We start from the raw sequence: 25,143 nt of genomic DNA on the forward strand, positions 1-25,143 counted from the left end.
TATTTCTTCCATATTGATATGCAGAGCCGGCCCTGATCTGCAAGGAAAAGTTAGTAATTCATTACTGAGACTTCTGCTCTACGGAGGAGAACTGTTGATTCGACGCTGATAATTACCCGGTTTCCACCCCTCCTCTCGCCGCAATTACGTTTTTCACTTTATGTTTGCAAGCAGATGATGAGTTCGCATTTAATGCACAGACAGGAGAGGATAATCTCCCGGAATAAATACATTTCCAATATGTTTTTGCAAAATCGGAGACACTTTCGATGAATATATTCAGTGATTTACCGCGCTACGCAGAGGATAAATGAGCCTGACAAAAAAGGAGAGCAATGATTGGCTGCGGACTTGTTTTGTAACGATCGGCACATTTCTTGCGGCGGGGGAGACGCTGCGGTATCGGTTGTGAACCCCGGGAACCGTGCAGAGCAGAAATGCCACAGGATGAATTATTCATCGCTCAGAAATTTACTAATATGAGCAATTAACGCTTGCGTGATTTCTTTACTCCTGAGGGCAAAATTTGTGTTTTTGATGCTCTTTTCCATAATGCAAAAGAACTGATTAATTAAACACAACCAAGATGTCACGTGTTAGAGCGTTAAAAAGTTTGGATTTTTTCTCTTAAGTTAAACTTCAGAAAATGAAGATGCACCAAAACAATAATACTTCTTTCAGGCTAGCAGCAGGTTTGCATAGTCAAAAGCAGAAGTTGGTGCTGGAATGTGTATGTGTGAAATTACGCCGGGAGACTTTTGCGCAGGATACAGCCAATATTCGACTTACCCTGTTCCTGCACAAGTCCCGGCGGTGTTAATTACTATTCCCCCTCCAGGTCCACCTGGATGGTGGAGAATGATGTCATTTGGCTTCCAGTTATTACTGGTGGCCGAATTACAGTGTTTTAAAAGTAACTTCAGCTCCGTCTTGTGACGACGCTCAAGTTACTCAATGTGCATCGCTATAGCTATAATTCCTATTACGGTCTATGGTGGCGCCGGCTCTGCCCGAATCTCCTGCCCTGTATAGGCTGTGTTCGGCTGGAATAGCTCTTCTCACACCATAGCTCAGCTGGAGGACCACTAAAGGGGGACTCTACTCAGGAGGTCTGCGTCTTGCATGCAGGCCAGACACGTCTTCTCCTCCTACTCCTCGTCCTTACTCTGGTATCTCTTCCTCAGCTGAGTCCTCCTCTTCCCCTGTGCCCACCAAGCCCCCTTGTCTGTTCCATTGTGCAGTTATGACAGTGTCTTACTGTTTTTTGGATGTTGTGCCTGGAAGCAGAAGACCACCACGGACATGGGGGGTTTGACCCCGTCCACTGTGCCCGCTGCCCCCCCTTCTTGGATGCTACCCCCTCCTGGCTACCTATACTGGAGCAACTATACTATCTATACTGGGGCAATTACTGTATACTACCTATACTGTGCACCTATACTACCTATACTGGGGGCAATTAAACTACCTATATAGGGCAACTATACTACCTGTACTTGAGCACCTATGCTAGCTACCTATACTGGGGCAATTATACTACCTTTACTGGGGGCAACTATACTACCTGTACTGGGGTACCTATGCAAGCTACCTATAATGGGGAAACTATACTACCAATACTGAGACACCCTTACTATTATTATTATTATTATTATTATTATTATTATTTATTTATTTATAAAGCGCCAACATATTCCATGGCGCTGTACAATGTAAGAAAACAAACAAGGGATACATAATGATACAGACAATGATATACATGGAAATATGAACACTGATACAAGATACAGCACTGCTGATTACAATTTGATTTAACAGGATGACTAAAATGTATAAATGTCTAACAGTGTGCAAGCAATTGAATTAATAACATTCCATGACACAAAAGGGTGAGAGCCCTGCCCTTGCGAGCTTACAATCTAAAGGAATGGGGTGGAAACAAGAGGTGGGGATGTATACAGTATATGTACAGGCAGTGCGTAATTAGGTTATTTAGTGGGTGCATGGCCTAAGCTAGAGAATATGCTTGTCGGAAAAGGTGGGTTTTGAGGGAGCGTTTAAAGATTTCAAAGGTGGGAGAGTGGCGGATGTGTTGTGGAAGGGCATTCCAGAAGAGGGGTGAGGCACGTGAGAAGTCTTGTACACGTGAATGTGAGGTGGTAATTGTAGAAGAGGATAGAAGAAGCTCGTGTGCAGATCTGAGATTGCAGTTGGGTTGGTATCTGGAGACTAGTGAGGAGATGTACAGGGGAGAGAGATTGTGGAGAGCTTTGTAGGTTATGGTTAAGAGTTTGAACTGAATCCTCTCATTAATTGGTAGCCAGTGAAGAGCTTGACTGGAGCAACTATACTAGCTACCTATACTGGGGACAATTATACTGCCTATACTGGGGGCAACTATACTACCTGTACTGGGGCAACTATACTAGCTACCTATACTAGAGGCAACTATACTAGCTACCTATACTGTGGCAACTATACCACCTGTACTGGGGGTAACAATACTAGCTACCTATACTGGGGAAACTATACTACCTATACTGGGAACAACTATACTAGTTACCTATACTGGGACAACTATACTACCTGGGAGAAACTATACTAGCTACCTATACTGGGGCAACTATACTACCTGGGGGAAACTATACTAGCTACCTATACTGGGGACAACTACACCAGCTAACTTTCCTGGGGCAACTTTACTACCTATACTGGGGGCAACTATACTAGCTACCTATAACAGGGCAACTATACCTGGCTACACTATACAGGGGCACCTATACCTGGCTTCCTACCTACAGTGAGGGTGAACATTTTTGGGTGCTGTGCGATCGTACCAAATTAAGGGTGGGGGGGGGGGGGAGAAATCCTCACAAGTTTGCTTCAGGCAGCAAACAGTCTAGAACAGGCCCTGCAGGTAATTGAAACATTTTTCAGGCCTCTGTGTGTTCTTTGTTATCTCATGATCTCCCCACCCATAAGAAGTGTAACCACAACAACACCTAATTTGGACGATGGACCCAGCTATAGTATGGAGAGCGGGGGAGTAGATTGGGTCTCTAACAGTTCTGGACCTCTTTGTGATTGTAGAGGCTGATTTGCCTTTAGTTCCACCTTTGCTTCAGAAATAGTCTACACAACAATATGTGCAAAGAAGAACTAGAGTTTTGTTGCGGAAGCAAGAAGAAAGAAATAATGGAATTATGAGAATGAAAAACTAAAACAAACAGAAGGACATTTTAATAAAAGGAACTGCATGTAAACATCGCACAAAAATGTAGAGTGAAGGATGGTCAAATTGTCAGCCAATCAGCAAGTATAAAGCAGAAATGGAAAGATTATTTTCAAGGGCTTCTAGGAAAAACGGAAAGTATCGAGTCTAATCACTTACAGCAGCGAGCATTACAGGAACAAAATCAGGAAGAGTCACATAATAATATGCCCTAACGGAACCGCCATAATCGGGAGGAATTGATACATCAAAGCTGTGAAGAAGAAGAATGCACCTGGCTGTGATACAATTCTCTCTAATCTCTAATCTCTATAAATTAGGAGGCGGCGAAATAAAGATACAACTCTGAGATTAATAGGTAAAGTGTGGACAGATGAGATTGTGCTGGGAATGCATCAAATGCATCATATGCCCAATCTACAAAAATAAGTGCAATGTAAAAATTATGGTGACATATTGCTTCTATGCAGAGCCTATAAAAAAAAAAAAAAAATATATATATATATATATATATATATATATATATATATATATATATATATATATATATACAGTATATACTGTAAAATATATACTATACTGTATATACATGTGTATATATATATATATTTGAAAAAAAAAGAAAACAAAAAATATAATTGGATAATATCGCACAAGTTTTTGACTTGGGTAGAGGGGCGGAGTTGGCACTGCAGGTTTAAGATGAGTACATTGTTAGGGCCCTTTTCCACCAGCGCGTTTGCGCTGGCTGAATCGCAAAAACGCAAACCGCTAGCGATTTTACAGTCGCTACGGTTTGCTTTTTAACATGGGAATCGCGGTAGGTCATTTCCACTACCGCGATTCGTTTTTGCCGGGAACGCGAACGCGCGGCGGAGCGATAATTGCCGCGATTTTGCTATGCAGTGCATAGCATAGCAAAATCGCGGCCGCGAACGTCGGGGAATCGCCGGTAATTGCGATTCAGCAATCTCTAGCGTTCAGCGTGAACGCTAGCGATTGCTAGTGGAAAAGGGCCCTTAATGTACCTTTAAGCTGGTTTCTTTCTATGATGCGCTCATGGCCAAAATGTAAGCTGTGCAAAAGGGATGGTCTGAAATACCGATTTTCGATACTGACAGAAATTCGCATTTCGCATTTCTGAGTTCCAAAGAATTCTACAGAAATCTGAAATTCCGATTTTCCAATTTGCATGATTTTTTTTTTAATTATTATTTTTGTCAATACAGTTAGTTAACCACTTGCCGACCAGGGGATTTTTCAATGATCGGTGCTGCGTGGGCTCTACAGCCTGCAGCACCGATCAGGAGTGCAGCAGGGCAATCAGACTACCCCCCTTTTTTTCCCACTAGGGGGATGTCCTGCTGGGGGGGTCTGATCGCTGCCGGCTGCATTTGCTTAGCGGGGGGGGGCTCTTCAAAGCCCCCCTCCACAGCCTTCTCCGCCATCTCGCCGCTCACTCCCTCTCCCTCCCCCTCTGAGCTGTGCAGGACGGATTTCCGTCCTGCGCATTGAAGGATAGGCTTCAGCCTATCATATGCCAGCGATCCCCGGCCAATCAGAGGCCGGGGATCGCCGATCTGCCTTACGGCGCTGCTGCGCAGCAGCGCCGTATGATGTAAACAGCGGGGATTTCTTCCCCGCCTGTTTACATTTTGCCGGCGGGCCGCGATCGGCAGCTCTCCAGCTGTTCACGGAGACGCCCTCCGTGAACTGACATGGAAAGGTTTCCGTGGTAACCCGCAGACGACCAGTTTACGCCAATCGGCGTTAGCTGGTCGTCAAGAGGTTAAAGAGAACCTGAAATGAAAATAAGGTCAAAATAACCATACACAGGTCATATATACCTCATTTGTAATCTACTCCTCAATCTCTTTCTCCTCTCCTGCATCCTGTTTGTCTACTGTGATCAATGGAATTCTCCAGCTCTCCATTTTAAAAAGGGCCATTACCCCATAACAGCTTCCTGGTCAGCACACTGTTAAACTGTATTATCACCAGGGCCGGATTTAGGCCAAGGCCACCTCTAGCATTTTGCAGATCTGCTAGAGGTTTTTGGTGTGCACTGGGCCGGAGTCTTGTGACATAAAATGTTGCATACTACTGGCACTAAAATCAGCTGTTCACAAACATTGTAAGGCCACGTTCACATCATCAAAAGTAAACAGCCGTGTGTTCAGAACGTAATGTGTATGAACGCACACCATCTGCATTTCTATGCGTTGCGTGGCTGATCCCATTCACTAAAAGTGAATGGGTCAGCTGCGTGTTTTGTAAAAAAAATGTGTGCAGCATGCGTTCCCGGACCGCACTGGTCCGGAATGCAGGCAGTGTGAACATCAGACAGTACAGTCTATGCACTGTCTGATGTCGTGCGTGTCGGCCTCCTGCATGCGTTGCTGAAATCCGGACGGCAACGCGTGCAGTGTGAACGGGGCCCTAGAGTGGAAATACAGCATGCCATTGACTGTAAAGGTAGCCACATATCAGGGGATGATGGGCAGATTCGACCAAGAGACAAATCTGTCTCTGTCAGCTGCCCATACACCGCAGACCAATTCCCAATCGATTTCATGCTGAAATCAATTAGGAATCAGCCTTGTGACACCGCATCCGCCATCTTGCCAACCCGACTCTGCCCCCCTAATATCAAATGTGCCACCCCAATACCTCCCCCGCTGCGGGGCCGGTGCACTACCTGCTCCAGGCTCCGTCCGCAGTCCACATACACTTTCCCCACGTTCTTGCTGGCGAATATGTGGGTGCTTGTGTGACGTCACGCATGCTCACGTTACTCCAGCAAGCAGTGTATGGGATTGTATGCAGATTGTGCTGCGTTTCATTGCATTGGTTGTTCATCTCAATATCGGTCACCCGATAAATGGCCTGACATCTTGTAGCATGTCCAATTGATACATGTAAAAAATGTTGGCCCAAAATTGGTTGCATTGTTAATCAGGCATGCTCTTGGCAGCAACAATTTTCATCTGATTTGATAATAATTATCGAATTAGATGGTCAATTGGCCGTCAAGTTGATACAGATGTAGGGCCACTTTAACTACTTAAAGTGGATCCGAGATGAACTTTTACTCATTGCATAATTGTGTTCCTTTCCTATAGTTTATAGGGCATTCCTCAAGCCAAAAACTTTTTTGTTTTTGTTTTAATACTCTAATTCCCTATAAACTAAACAAGCCACGCCCACAGGTTTTCAGAGAGCCAAGGCACTTTCAGACAGTAGCAAAGGCTCATGGGAGCTCAGCCTGGACAGGAGAAGGGGGAAGTATTACTAGCCAGAGATTTCAGAGGCAGTGGGGAGGAGGGGGGGTTAGGTTTTTTTGCTCAAGATGCAGATAAGCCTGCCTCTGTGTAATGTTTACAAACAACATGGCTGCTGTCATTGTATCACAGGAAGAAAATAATCATTTTCCATTAAAGCTGTTTGCAGCTAGATTTGCTGTGTAAAATATCTACACTTTAGATACGATATATAGACAAGTTACTTGTTATAGTTAGTTTTTCATCTCGGATCCGCTTTAAGGACCATGCTTATTTAAATCTATGCCCTGTTTTGTTGACTACCTGGCCGGTAGGGCGTACATTTCAGTTAGCCGCCGCTGCGCGCATCCACCGTTTTCGTCGCTCCCGCCGATATCGCCGCTGAATCCCAACGTCTCTCATCGCAGCTCACTGGCTCTCTCTGTCTCTATGATGGCAGAGCCCTATGAGTGGATCAGCCGATTTCATTGGAGAAAGAGATTGATGAGTAGACTACACAGGAGGTAAGTATGACTTGTTTATGTTTATTTTGACTTTTAATTTTCAGTTCAGATTCTCTTTAAGGGGGCAGAGACCGCTGGTACTTAACCACTTAAGGACCAGGGGATCTCTGTGTGATCTGTGCTGCGTGGGCTCTCCAGCCCGCAGCACAGATCAGGATTATGCCAGGGCGATCAGACTTCCCCCCTTTTTTCTCCACTAGGGAGATGTCCTGCTGGGGGGGTCTGATCGCCGCCGCTCTGTGTGGCCGAGCAGGGGAGGCTCCTCAAAGCCCCCCTCTGCAGCAATATTCCGCGCCCCCTCCCCTTACCTCCCTCTCAGAGTTGCTCGTAAACTACGCCAGCGCGAATCTACGCATCGTAGTACGCAACTACGCGTCGTAGTTCGTAGGCGAAGTTGAAGAACTACACTTACGCAATTCCGCGTAGTCGTAGTCCTGCTATGCGCAGCTTCGCCCGCTACACGTAGTTGACGTATGTATTGCGAAGTCAACTACGCGTGCGGTAACTGCATTGATATGGGTCATTGCGCATGCGCAGAAATTTTGTTGCCCTTTGTACGCATACAATTTCGCATTGGATGTTGGAATGTATGCTTAAATTAGTTTGTGTATGTGCATAGTTACCAGATTATTGCGGAAATTTTTCCGCATAAGGGCATAAGCGGTCGCATCAACTACGCTACGCAATACGTGAAGCTTGCGTATTTTAATGCGTAGTCTACTGTATGCTAACGTAGCGAAGTGGCTGATTTCGGAACCGTAGATTGCGAAGCGAATTTGCGTAAAAATATGCGTAGTTCCAGCGTAGCGAAGTTGGCTGCCTACGACCATCCCTGCTCCCTCTCCCTCCGGATCTGGGCGCTACAGGACGGCGATCCGTCCTGTACCGTCTCCAATAGGCTTTGGCCTATCAGACGGCGGCAATCCCCGGCCAATCAGAGGCCAGGGATCGCTGATCTCCTTTACGGCGCTGCTGCGCAGCAGCGCCCTATTGATGTAAACAGCGGGGATTTCTTCCCCGCGTGTTTACAATTAGCCTGCGAGCTGCGATCGGCGGCTCGCAGACTGTTCACGGAGACTCCCTCCGTGAACTGACATGGAATCCATGGAAACACCACTTCGACATGCCGACGACTATCGGCGTTAAGCGCTTGTTAAGTGGTTAAGTGGTTAAGCTACCAACCCCTTGCAATACCATTACCTTTTGTGTCCTGTTGAAGCTCTTCTTCTAAACAAAGAACAATATTCCCTGTGAATCCTCCATTTCCGTTAGTGACAGCCGAGTTGCGAGTTTTAGCTAAGACCCCATTGTTGTTCCAGTAATTGTACTGCTTAGTAGCTCTGAATGCGTTATCTTAATTGCAGCAACACAGAACGAGTGATGACGGTGGTAAAATGTTCTATATTGTGATGCCTTTATTGTTTTGCAACGTAATTAAATTTCCTTCTCTCCTCCTTTTCTTTTCATTCTACAAAAGTCTAATTTTGTTCATTTAAACTTTTGAAAGACATTTAGTCTATAGTGTTACCGTTCAACAAGTAATTTACTGGACAGAATTGCTTCCAAAGTGACAGGCGGTAAAAATGTAGTTTAAAGCGGATCCGAGATGAAAAACTAGCTATAACAAGTAACTTGTCTATATATCTTATCTAAAGTTTAGATAGTTTAGCAAATCTAGCTGCAAACAGCTTCAAAAGAATATGATTATTTCTTCCTGACTGTAATATAATGACAGCCATGTTGTTTGTAAACATTACAGACAGGAAAGCTTATCTGCATCATCTGTGAAAAAAACCTAATACCACCTCCTCCTCCTTCCTTCCCTCTGCCTCTGAAATATCAGGCTAGTAATACCTCCCCCTCCTCCTGCCCAGACTGAGCTCCCATGAGCCCTTGCTACTGTCTGAAAATGCCAAGGCTCTCTGAAAAGCTGGGGGCGAGGCTTGTTTAGTTTATAGGTAATTAAAGTATTAAAACAAAAACAAAAAAAAATATTTGGCTTGAGGAATGCCCTATAAACAATAGGAAAGTTACACAATTATGCAATGAGTAAAAGTTCATCTCAGATCCGCTTTAAATCCACCAACTTGTGGAAAAGAAGCCTTATTATTCAGCATAGATGGCTGTAGGCAACATACTGTGTATACTGTACAGGGCTGCATTTTTGGAAATGCCACAATGGCCAAGGCCATGGGTGGCAGATAGAGAAGGGTAACTGGACAAGGAAAAGGCAAGAAGAGACTACAAACAGAATACAGAGGATGCAAATAAGGATCAACAAAAGGAAATGGGGAGCTGCGGTCCAAGGGATCTGTATAGAACTGAAGGGGGCTGCTGTAAATAAATGCACATGGAAGGGAAACTGCAAAGAAGGTTGGCCTAGGGGCAGACAAGAATATAAATCTGGCCTTGTGTATGATATCTGAATATATGTATATATGTATATGTTACGGCCAGAACCCGAAGTGTGGCCACTTCTAGTTCTGGCCAGCCACTTCGGGTTCTGGCCGGCCAATGTGCAAAGTGGCCGCAGCGCAGCGGCCAATGTTAGAAATGGAAAGTTTACATTTATTTTACAGCCGTCTCGCTGCGGCCAAATGTATTAAAAGTTGCTTAATTTAATTAAATATAGCCGGCGGCGATGTGATAGATGAAGCCGCCGGCTTTTGCACTGCCTCCTCCTCCTCTCCTCCTCCCCCCCGCCTCTCTCCTCTCCCCTGCCTCCTATACGACATACGGAGCAGCCGGGCGGGGACACGCGTGTCCCCCGAGAGTCGTTCGTCGCGGCAGGGGAATCCTGCCGTTCCTGCAGAGCGGGCGCTGGCAGAAGCAATGTCTGCAGCCTCCCCGCTCTGCTTCCCCTGCCGCGACGAATGACTCTCCCGGCGGCTCCGTATTGTATGGAAGGCGGGGACAAGGAGAGAGGCGGGGGGGGGGGGGGAGAGAATCGGGGGGGGGGGAGGCAGTGCGAAAGCCGGCGGCTTCATCTATCACATCGCCGCCGGCTATATTTAATTAAATTTAAGCAACTTTTAATACATTTGGCCGCAGCGAGACGGCCGTAAAATAAGTGTAGCTTTGCATTTCTAACATTGGCCGCTGCGCCGCGGCCACTTCGCAAATTGGCCGGCCAGAACCCGAAGTGGCCGGCCAGAACTAGAAGTGGCCACACTTCGGGTTCTGGCCGTAACATATATATATATATATATATATATATATATATATATATATATATATATATATATATATATATATATATGTATATATATATATATATATATATGTATATATATGTATATATATATATATATATATATATATATATATATATATATATATATATATATATATATATATATATATATATATAAATACTGTATATACACGCTGCATATATCTTCAACACCAGCAACAAAACTACCTGTGAAGCGAGTTCCAAAGGGTAGGAGCAGCATGACAGTAAGCTTTTGAGCTGGACTGTGGGGGTGGGGAGGTCCAGTTATTGGATCCTGTAACACAGAAGTTTGTCTTCTTTGCAATTATTCAAAAATCTATTAACCCTTCGCACACTCACATGCAAATGTTCAAACAATTGCATTCACAGATTCACTCATCCAGGCACAACTGTTATCCCTACAGCTAAATTAAAAGCCAGGGTTTTAGTTCACAGAAGAATGCATTCTTATGCTTAATCACCTATACTGCGCAGAAGTACCCAGGTAAACATAGGTGTCCTAACTCTGGCCCTGTAACATGCATAGTGCAGACATGCAAACACATTCATTGCATCAAACCTATCAATGGATTAGGAGCACACATCCAGGATGTGTGCTCCTAATCCATTGATAGGTTTGATGCAATGAATGTGTTTGCATGTCTGCACTATGCATGTTACAGGGCCAGAGTTAGGACACCTATGTTTACCTGGGTACTTCTGCGCAGTATAGGTGATTAAGCATAAGAATGCATTCTTCTGTGAACTAAAACCCTGGCTTTTAATTTAGCTGTAGGGATAACAGTTGTGCCTGGATGAGTGAATCTGTGAATGCAATTGTTTGAACATTTGCATGTGAGTGTGCGAAGGGTTAATAGATTTTTGCTGTTTTCTAGCCACACCCCCTTCAGCACCTCCCTTTCCCTAATAATTTATTTAATGTCCTAACTAGAGGCGATGTGCCTGGATATATGTATGTTTATTCTTTGCAATTATTCAGGTTGGAGAGCATATGAAGTGTCCCACAATGCATCGCTGCTGAATATGCAAATCATCCCTTTGTTGTCTCTGAAAGTTTAACACACCTCCAGAACCGCTGGAATGAAGTAATGCGTCAGCTTGTTAATCGTACAGAGCCACACTTATCCAACATGCAGACAGACAGTGCATGGCATGGATTAATATGGCTCTGTGGCTGTGGGAGGTGTAATGCTATCGCAAAAAAATATTTTTTACTGGCGAAACACAAAAAATCACAAACTTATTACAAAATGATTTTTGATACCATTTTCGCTTGTAAGTCAAATTTAACATTATTTATGCAAAAATTAAAGGGATCCTGAGCTCAGGCTAAATCCGCAATTTGGACTTGCCTGGGGATTCCTTCCAAATCACCACCCCCCCCCCATAGTCCATAAGGTCCCCCGGCGTCCTTCTGGCTCCTCTCCCTTCTCCCGGTCCCGCTGGCAGCTCCATCGGACTGAAGTTGTGCACACTATGCATCATCATGCCGGCTGGCGTGAAAGTCCTGCACATGCGCTGTTCAGTCTTAGAGAAACGCACATGCACAGGACTCTCACGCCAGTCGGCGTGATGACTCATAGCATTTGGAGGCCCATACAAGTGACTTCAGGCCTAAGTCACCGATTAATGTATCTGCCAGTGAGACCGGGAGAGGAGCCAGGAGGACATCGGGGCACCTTACAGGCTACAGGGGGCTGGAGGAATCCCCAGGTAAGTCCAAATTGAGGTTTTAGCCTGAACTCAAGATCCCTTTAATATATTGGGAAAAGGAAAGAATTTTGGTATTATAACTCATCACTGATCGGTAGCTACCAGTAGAGTAAAAAGGAGTGGTGGATCAGCATCATAAATAAATGTTATTGTGGCTAGTGTTGGGCGAACATCTAGATGTTCGGGTTCGGGCCGAACAGGCCGAACATGGCCGCGATGTTCGGGTGTTCGACCCGAACTCCGAACATAATGGAAGTCAATGGGGACCCGAACTTTTGTGGTTTGTAAAGCCTCCTTACATGCTACATACCCCAAATTTACAGGGTATGTGCACCTTGGGAGTGGGTACAAGAGGAAAAAAAAATTTAGCAAAAAGAGCTTATAGTTTTTGAGAAAATCGATTTTAAAGTTTCAAAGGGAAAACTGTCTTTTAAATGCGGGAAATGTCTGTTTTCTTTGCACAGCACAGGTAACATGCTTTTTGTCGGCATGCAGTCATAAATGTAATACATATAAGAGGTTCCAGGAAAAGGGACCGGTAATGCTAACCCAGCAGCAGCACACGTGATGGAACAGGAGGAGGGTGGCGCAGGAGGAGAAGGCCACGCTTTGAGACACAACAACCCAGGCCTTGCATGAGGACAAGAAGCGTGCGGATAGCATGCTTTGTACCACCATGCAGTCATAAATGTAATAAAGATAAGTGGTTCAATAAACAGGGACCACGCGGCAACGCTAACCCAGCAGCAGCACACGTGATGGAACAGGAGGAGGCGCAGGAGGAGAAGGCCACGCTTTGTGAGACACAACAACCCAGGCCTTGCATGAGGACAAAAAGCGTGCGGATAGCATGCTTTGTACCGCCATGTAGTCATAAATGTAATAAAGATAAGAGGTTCAATAAACAGGGACCACGCGGCAACGCTAACCCAGCAGCAGCAGCAGCAGCAGCACACGTGATGGAACAGGAGGAGGCGCAGGAGGAGAAGGCCACGCTTTGTGAGACACAACAACCCAGGCCTTGCATGAGGACAAAAAGCGTGCGGATAGCATGCTTTGTACCGCCATGTAGTCATAAATGTAATAAAGATAAGAGGTTCAATAAACAGGGACCACGCGGCAACGGTAACCCAGCAGCAGCAGCAGCAGCAGCAGCACACGTGATGGAACAGGAGGAGGCGCAGGAGGAGAAGGCCACGCTTTGTGAGACACAACAACCCAGGCCTTGCATGAGGACAAAAAGCGTGCGGATAGCATGCTTTGTACCGCCATGTAGTCATAAATGTAATAAAGATAAGAGGTTCCATAAACAGGGACCACGCGGCAACGGTAACCCAGCAGCAGCAGCAGCAGCAGCAGCACACGTGATGGAACAGGAGGAGGCGCAGGAGGAGAAGGCCACGCTTTGTGAGACACAACAACCCAGGCCTTGCATGAGGACAAAAAGCGTGCGGATAGCATGCTTTGTACCGCCATGTAGTCATAAATGTAATAAAGATAAGAGGTTCCATAAACAGGGACCGGCAACGGTAACCCAGCAGCAGCAGCAGCAGCAGCAGCAGCAGCACACGTGATGGAACAGGAGGAGGCGCAGGAGGAGAAGGCCACGCTTTGTGAGACACAACAACCCAGGCCTTGCATGAGGACAAAAAGCGTGCGGATATAGCAGCAATGCTTTTTGCCGCCATGCAGTCATAAATGTAATACAGATGAGAGGTTCAATAAACAGGGACCGGAAACGCTAAACCATCCCAGATGTTCATCGGTCATGTTACTTGGTTGGGGTCCAGGAGTGTTGCGTAGTCGTTTCCAATCCAGGATTGATTCATTTTAATTTGAGTCAGACGGTCTGCATTTTCTGTGGAGAGGCGGATACGCCGATCTGTGATGATGCCTCCGGCAGCACTGAAACAGCGTTCCGACATAACGCTGGCTGCCGGGCAAGCCAGCACCTCTATTGCGTACATTGCCAGTTCGTGCCAGGTGTCTAGCTTCATGCCCGGTTTCAGGTCCAGCGGTGCCAGCCACAAATCCGTCTGTTCCTTTATTCCCCTCCAAATTTCCTCCCCTGTGTGCTGCTTATCCCCAAGGCAGATCAGCTTCAGCAACGCTTGCTGACGCATGCCAACAGCTGTGCTGCACTGCTTCCACGATCCTACTGCTGCTGGTGCTGGGTTAGCATTTCCGGATGAGGTACAGCTTTGAGATGCGTTGGAGGAGAAGGAGTCAGAGAGGTAGGTGCTGCTGTTGTTATCCAGCTGTTTGCGGCGTGGGCAACACCCGCGCCGTAGCAGGTGAGGAATCGCTGCCAGGCTCCACAAGGTTCACCCAGTGCGCGGTAAGGGAGATGTATCGACCCTGGCCGAACGCACTCGTCCAGGTGTCAGTGGTGAGGTGAACCTTGCAGGCAACGGCATTCTTCAAGCTTCGGGTTATTTAGCTGACCACGTGCTCATGCAACTCAGGCACTGCAGAGCGCGCAAAGTGGTAGCGGCTGGGAACAACGTAACGTGGGATGGCCACTGACATCATGCCCTTGAAGCTGTTTGTCTCCACCACTCGATATGGCAGCATTTCGCAGGCCAGAAGCTTGGCTATGCTGGCTGGCTGTTACTGCCACGGCCCGGGGGTCATTTGCTGGCAATTTCCTCTTGTGCTCAAACATCTCAGAGACAGACAACTCAACCGTAGCGCTGCACACCGAAGGGCTGTTGGTTGTTGTGTTTGATGAACACTGGGAGACCTCAAGAGCACTAGTCCGGAAAGTGACAGTGTCAGCATCGTCTGATGTTTGTGAATGTTGTGAACCACGCAATGGCTGGGCTACTGCTGCTGCTGAGGCGGGTCTGGTGGTGAGTCTGGTGAACCCAAGGGAGGCAGTGTTGCTGGTGGTACCCTGTCCTGCCGCGTTTGCCCACAGAGTGGGATGTTTGGATAGAATGTGGCGGCTCATGCTGGTGGTGGAGAGGTTGTTAATACTTTTCCCCCTGCTCAGGCGGGTCTTGCACACCTTGCAAATCGCCATGGTAACATCCTCAGTGCAGTCTTCAAAGAAAGCCCAGACTTTAACTGGCTGAGGACTCGGACCTCGTGCGTGATGTGCTGGTGCTGCTTAACCCACTGCTGGACGCTTGAGAGGTCATCCAAGTAATTATCTGGTCCTGTTCTTTTGGATCTGTGAGGGTTGTTGTCCTGGACAACATGGGCAGTATTGAGTGGGTTTTCTTGGGTGCTCCCCTGTGGCCTGTACGTGAACCGTCAGGGGAAACACCTCTTCCCTTGCCCCTCCCTCTTTCACCGGATTTCTTCCTCATTTCACTTATCCTTAAAGTACACGCTGACTGGCAGCAGTACAGTGGCAGTACAGAAATGCTATACAGTGGTGGGTGAGCGGTGTACCACTATTGTCAGCAGTGACACAGAGCACAATGCTATACAGTGGCGGGTGAGCGGTGTACTACTGTTCCCAGCAGACACAGAGTGGAAGTAAACACAATGCTATATAGTGTGGCTGAGCCGTGTACACAGAGTGGCATTAAACACAATGCTATATAGTCTGCTATATAGTCACCCCGAACAGGGTGATGTTCTGCAGAACCCGAACAGTGGCAAACACTGTTCGCCCAACACTACTGGGAGGGAACGCAGATTTTAGTACCTAAACACACGATACAACATGTTTTCCGGGGTCGGACTCTGAGGCACATACAGATGGTCCCGATCATCATCCTCATCATACAACTCTTCTCCTGAGTCTGACCCACCCACCACCTCTGCCACCCCAACATCCCCAGACACAGACCCCTCATCGTCCTCAACATTAACTTGGGATGCTGGCCTGAGCCAGACCTCCTCCTCCACATCAGGCCCCATCATCTCCTCAATGGCAGCCCTCATTAATCGCTCTGGCGACGGACTGATGGACACAACGTTCTCCTCCGGGGAGGGCTGCTGCTGACCACTGGCTGCTGGGGTGGATGTTATAGCTTGCGTGGGGCGTTGGCTGTTGCTGTTGTTGGGAGTGCTGCTCACAGCGGAGGTCTCTGGGGAACTCATGTTGAGCTCATATAGTGGTTGACGGTGAGTGGAGTATTACTGATCCCAGCAATATACACACTGACTGGCAGAGTACGCAATGCTATATAGTGTGGCTGAGCGGTGTACACAGAGTGGCAGTAAACACAATGCTATATAGTCTGGCTGAGCGAGCGGTGTACTACTGTTCCCAGCAGAATCAGAGTGGCAGTAAACAATGGTATATAGTCTGGCTGAGCGGTGTACACAGAGTGTCAGTAAACAATGGTATATAGTCTGGCTGAGCGAGCGGTGTACTACTGTTCCCAGCAGAATCAGAGTGGCAGTAAACAATGGTATATAGTCTGGCTGAGCGGTGTACACAGAGTGTCAGTAAACAATGGTATATAGTCTGGCTGAGCGGTGTACACACAATGCTATATAGTCTGCTATATAGTGTCAGTAAACAATGGTATATAGTCTGGCTGAGCGAGCGGTGTACTACTGTTCCCAGCAGAATCAGAGTGGCAGTAAACAATGGTATATAGTCTGGCTGAGCGGTGTACACAGAGTGTCAGTAAACAATGGTATATAGTCTGGCTGAGCGAGCGGTGTACTACTGTTCCCAGCAGAATCAGAGTGGCAGTAAACAATGGTATATAGTCTGGCTGAGCGGTGTACACAGAGTGTCAGTAAACAATGGTATATAGTCTGGCTGAGCGGTGTACACACAATGCTATATAGTCTGCTATATAGTGTCAGTAAACAATGGTATATAGTCTGGCTGAGCGAGCGGTGTACTACTGTTCCCAGCAGAATCAGAGTGGCAGTAAACAATGGTATATAGTCTGGCTGAGCGGTGTACACAGAGTTTCAGTAAACAATGGTATATAGTCTGGCTGAGCGGTGTACACAGAGTGTCAGTAAACAATGGTATATAGTCTGGCTGAGCGGTGTACACAGAGTGGCAGTAAACACAATGCTATATAGTCTGGCTGAGCGAGCGGTGTACTACTGTTCCCAGCAGAATCAGAGTGGCAGTAAACAATGGTATATAGTCTGGCTGAGCGGTGTACACAGAGTGTCAGTAAACAATGGTATATAGTCTGGCTGAGCGGTGTACACAGAGTGTCAGTAAACAATGGTATATAGTCTGGCTGAGCGGTGTACACAGAGTGGCAGTAAACACAATGCTATATACTCTGGCTGAGCGAGCGGTGTACTACTGTTCCCAGCAGACACAGAACAGTGAACAGAATGCTATATAGTGTGGCTGAGCGAGCGGTGTACCACTATTCCCAGCAGACACAGAACAGTGAACAGAATGCTATATAGTGTGGCTGAGCGGGCGGTGTACCACTATTCCCAGCAGACACAGAACAGTGAACAGAATGCTATATAGTGTGGATGAGCGAGCGGTGTACCACTATTCCCAGCAGACACAGAACAGTAAACAGAATGCTATATAGTGTGGCTGAGCGAGCGGTGTACCACTATTCCCAGCAGACACAGAACAGTGAACAGAATGCTATATAGTGTGGCTGAGCGAGCGGTGTACCACTATTCCCAGCAGACACAGAACAGTGCACAGAATGCTATATAGTGTGGCTGAGCGAGCGGTGTACCACTATTCCCAGCAGACACAGAACAGTAAACAGAATGCTATATAGTGTGGCTGAGCGAGCGGTGTACCACTATTCCCAGCAGACACAGAACAGTAAACAGAATGCTATATAGTGTGGCTGAGCGAGCGGTGTACCACTATTCCAAGCAGACACAGAACAGTGAACAGAATGCTATATAGTGTGGCTGAGCGAGCGGTGTACCACTATTCCCAGCAGACACAGAGTGGCAGTAAACAGAATGCTATATAGTGTGGCTGAGCGAGGTACACAGAGTGGCAGTAAACAGAATGCTATATAGTGTGGCTGAGCAAGCGGTGTACTACTATTCCCAGCAGACACAGAGCGGCAGTAAACAGAATGCTATATAGTGTGGCTGAGCGAGGTACACAGAGTGGCAGTAAACAGAATGCTATATAGTGTGGCTGAGCAAGCGGTGTACTACTGTTCCCAGCAGTGACACAATGACAGGGGGGACCCTGGCTAGCGTGGCTGGAGCGCGAACTACCCTGCCTGCCTACCCAAAGCTAAACCCACAGACAAATGGCGGAGATATGACGTGGTTCGGGTATTTATTTACCCGAACCACGTGACCGTTCGGCCAATCAGAGCGCGTTCGGGTCCGAACCACGTGACCCGTTCGGCCAATCACAGCGCTAGCCGAACGTTCGGGGAACGTTCGGCCATGCGCTCTTAGTTCGGCCATATGGCCGAACGGTTTGGCCGAGCACCGTCAGGTGTTCGGCCGAACTCGAACATCACCCGAACAGGGTGATGTTCTGCAGAACCCGAACAGTGGCGAACACTGTTCGCCCAACACTAATTGTGGCCAGCTCATGTGTGGTAACTATAGCAACCACTGTGATATCACCCATGACACTTGAGGGAGTGTCCAATTCTGTTCTATACTACATCTAATGGTGGCTACTAATGATCCAACCTTTCTCATCCAATCTTACCATTTCTATGTAATATAATGGACTCTCTAAATGATTCATTCAATATATTCACTCAATTTACCTTTATACTACATAGATGTAGTAAGATTGGATGAAAAAGATTGGATCATTAGCGGCCACCTTAGCCTGCCTAGAGACTGACAACCTGTCCTTTGAATGTAAGTATTAATTATGATGACTTGGGGGAAGGTAGTATATTTGAGGAAGGGGGGTTGTTTGTTTTTTACAGTAGTAAAAATAGTTGAAAAATTATATAAACATTTTTTTAAAACATGTATCAATGGTACATGGGCCATTTTACTTTAGTTGTTTGCAGTGATGCTCGAGTACATTCAAATTCGGGTCCGGGAAAAATTCTGATTCGGCCGGTTCGAATGCACTCAAATTCGATTCGGGTGGATACATTCGAATCCGGATCAGGGGAAAATTCGGCCGTGATCGCAATTGGTGATTCAAAACCCACCAAATGTAAGGGTTAATTGCAAAGCCCCCTTAAATGCCAGAATCACCAAATTTGCAGGTTATGTTAAGAAGAAAAGCGGGAGCAAGGGAATTTTTTTTTTTCAAAAAGACCTTATACTTTTTGAGAAAATTGATTTTAAAAGTTCAAAGAAAAAAACGATACATTTAAATGCCGGTCAATGACAGATCATGGGAAATATTTCCCAGCAGTTAATAGCAAAGGCCTCTTACATCCTAGGAACACCAAAGTTGCAGGATATGTTAAAAAGACAGTGGGAAACAATATTTGAAAAAAAAATAAATATTTTTGAGGAATGTTCGGAGTGTGGGACATCTGGAAAAAAAAATGGCGTGGGGACCCCCTCCCGAGCCTCTGTAACCCCTTGTCCCCCATGCAGACTGGGATAGCCAGAATGCGGAGCCCGCCTATGTGGGGCTTCGCATCCTGAGCTATACCAGCCTGCATGGTCCATGGTATGGGGGGCTCCGGGGGAGAGGGGCGGCTAAGCCTTCCCCTCTCCCCACGAGCCCTTGTCCAATCCATGGACAAGGGGCTCTTCCCCACCTCTGGTGCCCAAGGAGGAGGTGGGGGTGACAACTTCCTGGGGGGGGGGGGTCATGGTGGCATCTGGGAGTCCCCTTTCAGAAGGGGACCCCAGATGCCCACCCCTCTCCCAGGAGAAATGAGTATAGGGGTACAAAGTACCCCTTACCCATTTCCACAAAGGGTTAAATGAAATAAAAACAACCACTAGGCCATTTTTTTTCAGATTTCTCACACTCAGAACATTCCCCAAAAATAAAAATGTTTATTTTTTTTTTTAAATATTGTTTCCCACTATCTTTTTAACATATCCTGCAAATTTGGTGTTGCTAGTATGTAAGGGGCCTTTGCTATTAACTGCTGTGAAATATTTCCCACGATCTGTCATTGACCGGCATTTAAATGTATCGGATTTTTCTTTGAACTTTTAAAAATCGATTTTCTCAAAAAGTATAAGGTCTTTTTGAAATAAAAATATTCCCCTTGCTCCCACTTTTCTTCTTAACATAACCTGCAAATTTGGTGATTCTGGCATTTAAGGGGGCTTTGCTATTAACCCTTAAAATCGGCGGGTTTTGGGCGACGGTAGCTGAATCCGAATTCGTGATCACGGATTTAACACCCGTGATCACGGCGGAATTCGAGAGTAAAATTCAGATACAATTGAATTTGAATTCGTGATCGGTATTGACTTCTGGATTCATGAAAATCTATGGGTAAATTAAAGCTTGCAAATTTGGAGAGCAACCCTGGTTGTTTGATACTCCAAATGGTGATGACATAGCCTGAAGGTCAGCCTCTATGCACCTTAAAGCCAATGTCAAATTCCTAGAAAAACAACAACTTACCTTTGAATAGCGCCGTATGGGGTTAGAGAACCTCTTCAAATATTTTTTGCTGTCCTGCCAGTCTGTGAGAATTTCCATTACTTCCCGGTTAGAGAGAAAGTGGGAAAATTACACTTTCCTCTGTTTTACATTTAGGCTGCTTTCACAGTGGCACGTTAGTGGCGCACGTTAGTGCAGCCTGTAACGCTCCCCCAATGCACAGCAATGTAACACAAGTGGGCTGTTCACAGTGCCCACGGGGCGTTACATGTAACGCTGCACGTTGCCCGGAAAGTGCAGCATGCTGTGCGTTCTACGCGGCTTTAGCCGCGTTAGACTGTTTGCACATGCTCAGTGGGGGGCGGAGAGGAGGCGGGGAGATGCCGATACAGTAGCCGCGCACATTGCTACTTAATATGCACTGAACTGGCGACCGCTAATTGGCCGGCGGGACCACGTGGTCCCGCCGGCCAATCAGCGCCACTCTGGGAGACCTTATGCGGATAGAGCTCACTCTAACGTCCTCTCCCGCACCACCATGCGTTGCATTAGGGGCACGTTATGCGACCATAACATCCCCTAAAACGCAACGTCTTGGTGAGTAAGTAGCCTTAAAAGTTTAGTGAAGCAATATAAAGGGCAATTCAAATGAGCTCATGGCCATATCCAGGATGTGAAATTGGAGTTAGCAAAACCAAACTTCCTGTAGTTGACCAATACCTGTTAAAGGGAATCTGAAGTGAAAATAAACTTATGATATAATGATTTGTATGTGTAGTACAGCTAAGAAATAAAACATTAGCAGCAGAGATATGAGTCTAACATTGTTTCCAGTACAGGAAGAGTTAAGAAACTCCAGTTGTTATCTCTGCAAAAGAGCTTCTCTGATCTCTCTGACTTTCAAACTGGCAGAAAGCTGTGTCTTCTGAAGCATATTATCTTAAGTGTCTGTCACTGTATTTTGTTTTCTGCAGAGGAAAGTTCAAAAGGTCACTGGCCTGCTCTGTGAAATTATTTAGAATGCTGTATTGTGGAAACTACAATTATTTGAGAATGATACAATGTTCTAAAAAAAACTGCATAACTGAAAATAAAAACATGAGACTATTTTCTTTGCTACAAATGTTCTATTAATTATCCGTACTGCACAACCAATTCAATATATTATTTTTGGGGGGGCTTCAGTGGGTCACTTTAACTAAGTTATTTACTAGCTACAATTTCTTCCTCCCAGGTGAAACTATTTAGCATATAGAGGTGCCCTTTAACAATCCAATTGCCCACCAACATAGGGGAAAATGATATGAAATCTGATCAGACAAGAAATTGTTCAGAAATTCGGGGAAAAAAAATAGAATGATCATTTGTCGTCGATACCATCAACAGTACCCGATCCGATTGATTGCATCGTCGATTGTTCGGGAATTTGTACTATCAATGGGCATCTTCACCGAAAACGATATCATTCTAAAATCTTGATCGCAAAATGTATCTTTTCACCTTTTTTGCCAAAAAGTTGAAAAAGAAAAAATAAGTAAACACGGTAAAGTTCTGGGCACTCTTTGTGTCGCCCGTCAGATCTCTGTACAGGAAGGAACTTTGCAATCACGTCTGCTCATAAATAGAACATCTCCAACAGAGCAAATCCGGGAGCAGTGTTCCATGTAAGAGAAGGCGTTATGTAATGTGCTCACTTCAAAATTCAGGGCACATATACAGACACACAGAAATATAGAATAACATAGAACAAGACGTTACATTTTTAATGGCTGTAAATTATTAACCCTCAACCTGCACAATCCTTTTCTCTATTATTTTGATGGGCTACGGCAATTTTGTTTTTGTTTGTTTTGAATAAAGTACTGTAGTGTTGAGGAGGGACACATTTGTTGTTAGTCAATGATGGTTGTAAGTATGGTCAATGAGATGCTTTAAATTCCAAGTTGATGCTAAGGGATTGCCGCTAGTAGAATATCGCTACAATTAGCGATATGCTACTGCTGGATTCTGATAGTAAAATATCGTTAATATATACCAATATTTTACTATGGCTAAACCTAACCCTACTCTCCCATAGAACGCTCCCTCTACTGATGCCTAACCCAAAGACCCCCCTCCCTCCGGTGCCTAACCCTAAGACCCTCCATGGTGGTGCCTAACGCTAAGACCTCCCCCTGGTGTGGCCTAACCCTAAGACCCACCTGGTGGTGCCTAACCCTATCATCCTCCATGGTGGTGCCTAACCTTAAGACCCCCCCAGTGATGCCTTACCCTAAGATCCCCCCAGTGGTGCCTAACCTCTAATACCCCCTGGTGGTGCCTAACCCTAAGACCCCCACTGGTGGTTCCTGACCCCAAGACCCCCTTTGTGGTGCCTAACCCTAAGACCTCCCTGGTGGTGCCTACCTCTAGGAACCCACCCTCATGGTGCCTAACCCTACCTCCCCGGTGGTGCTTAACTCCACCCCGCTTCTAAGCCTTAACCCCCCCCCCCCCCTCCCCTGCTGCAAAGCCTCAATATGCTGCTAAGAAGGCACATTTTGGTGCCTAGGGGCACCTAATTAGTGGCAGATAAGGTAAATATTGGCACCTGGTAGCATCATGGGTGCCAAGGGCTTGCGGGAGTGCAAATTGTGGCATTGCATCGGGTGCTGCCATGTGCCCAAATTTCTGTCCTTTGCCGCAAATCGCGGTTTTTATAATAGACGCCTATGGTGGTGCCCTTTTTTTTCGTAAGGGCCCCTGCGCCCTTTTTTCCCTATCACTATGTGGACTTATGCAGCTTTGAAATGGACCAATCCAATGCAGCAGCTGTATGTCAGAGGAGGTGGTGAGCGTACAACTGAAGAGGCCAGTGATGGTGCTGCCAGGTGACCCTGTTCGGCCCTGAAGGGAATAAAACACTGGGAAAGTCCATTCCTGCGCTTTCTTTCTTTCTTTGGGGTCCTTTTAGCCCCCTAAAAAGTAAGAATGGACTTCTTCAGATTTTGTTTCTTCACCAATAAATCTACAAATTCATATATACTTCAAAGGGATGATAATATTATTTAAAGAGGACCCAAGGCATAATAAGTGTCCAAAAGTAAATACTGAATGAGAGGGAAGCTTTTGTATCCTCCAGAAGGTTCCCACCTCCAGCGTAGCAATCACCCCTGTGACCCCTGCCATTGCAGGGGGCCCAGAAAGTGTGGGGGGCCCTCCTCCTCACTCTCCCCAACCACAAGTGCAGCCAGTTAGCAAAAAACTGTTCCCGCCAGGCCGCTACCTCCTCCCGCCATGCAGAGCAGAAAGTAACCGAGCGTCTGTAATACTTTCCTATTTCCAAACGCTGCTACAAAGCAGAACACTCTTTGCTATCATTTGCTGGCTCCCGATCACGTGACCCTCACGGGTTTAAGGGACCAAGGGGGCCCCATGCTATTGTTTTTGCAAGGGGGCCCTTCTGTTGTTGGCTTAAAAGCTCTATAGACAGGGCCGGTTCTAGACTTTTTGCTGCCTAAGGCAAATTTTTGAGGACGCGCCCCTCCACCCCCCTTTCCGATTTGGAATGATCGCACAGTACCCAATAATTTACTCTGCTTTTTTTATGTTCTCACATGACATGCTGCAGCTCAACACAATAGCATACCGGCTGACTGTGAGTCTGTGACAAACTGCTCACCCTCATCCACTCCATTCCTCCTCAGTCAGGACAGCAATACCACCTCCTCCCTTCTGCTGTGCAAGTCAAATGAAACACTGCTGCTCCCTTGCCTCCCCCCTTCTCACTCATTGGCAGACTCCTCACACAGCAAAACAAGCTGCTTTCCCCCAATGATGCTCTCCTGTCTCCCCCCTCTTCACTCACTGTCAGACTCCTCACACAGCACAACAAGCTGCTTTCCCCCAATGATGCTCTCCTGTCTCCCCCCTCTTCACTCACTGTCAGACTCCTCACACAGCACAACAAGCTGCTTTCCCCCAATGATGCTCTCCTGCCTCCCCCCTCCTCACTCACTGTCAGACTCCTCACACAGCACAACAAGCTGCTTTCCCCCAATGATGCTCTCCTGTCTCCCCCCTCTTCACTCATTGGTAGACTCCTCACACAGCACAACAAGCTGCTTTCCCCCAATGATGCTCTCCTGTCTCCCCCCTCCTCACTCACTGTCAGACTCCCCACACAGCACAAAAAGCTGCTTTTCCCCATTGATTACCTCTTTACCTTGCTCTCCTCTTGCTTCTCCTCCTACTCTGACTGCATGCTGTTAGTGTAAACACAGTACAAACATGCTGCCCCTGTAATCTCTGCGCCTTATGCAAATGTTTCATCTTGCCTCAAGACATAACCGGCCCTGTCTATAGATATGTGGGGTTTACAGAAGGTCACTTTCTTTAATAGTTCCTCTACAAGGACTTCAGATGATTATTTCTATCTTAGAGTCCTGATTATTTAATTTCATTCGTTTGCAAGTTTTCAATGTATAAGTTTATTTTATTTGTGCTAGTGAGGTTTATTTTTGGATCTATAAATCCTCATCTATTTCCACAGGAAGAAAGATGGATTTTTACTTTTTCAACAAGAGAAAAAAAAATCCCTTATGCAAGCGCCCCCATTCCTTTATTTTTTGTTCCTGCATGCCAATCAATCACCGCCGATCTGGGTCAGCCTGTTCAAAATTCTCTCCTGTGCTCACACAATTAAAACTTTTCCCAAGCTCGTGGCCACCCTGATGCAAGTGCCCCTGTCATGCAGATGAAAAGACATCACT

Source organism: Hyperolius riggenbachi, chromosome 7 (assembly GCF_040937935.1).
Source record: "Hyperolius riggenbachi isolate aHypRig1 chromosome 7, aHypRig1.pri, whole genome shotgun sequence".
In the NCBI taxonomy this organism is placed as follows: domain Eukaryota; kingdom Metazoa; phylum Chordata; class Amphibia; order Anura; family Hyperoliidae; genus Hyperolius; species Hyperolius riggenbachi.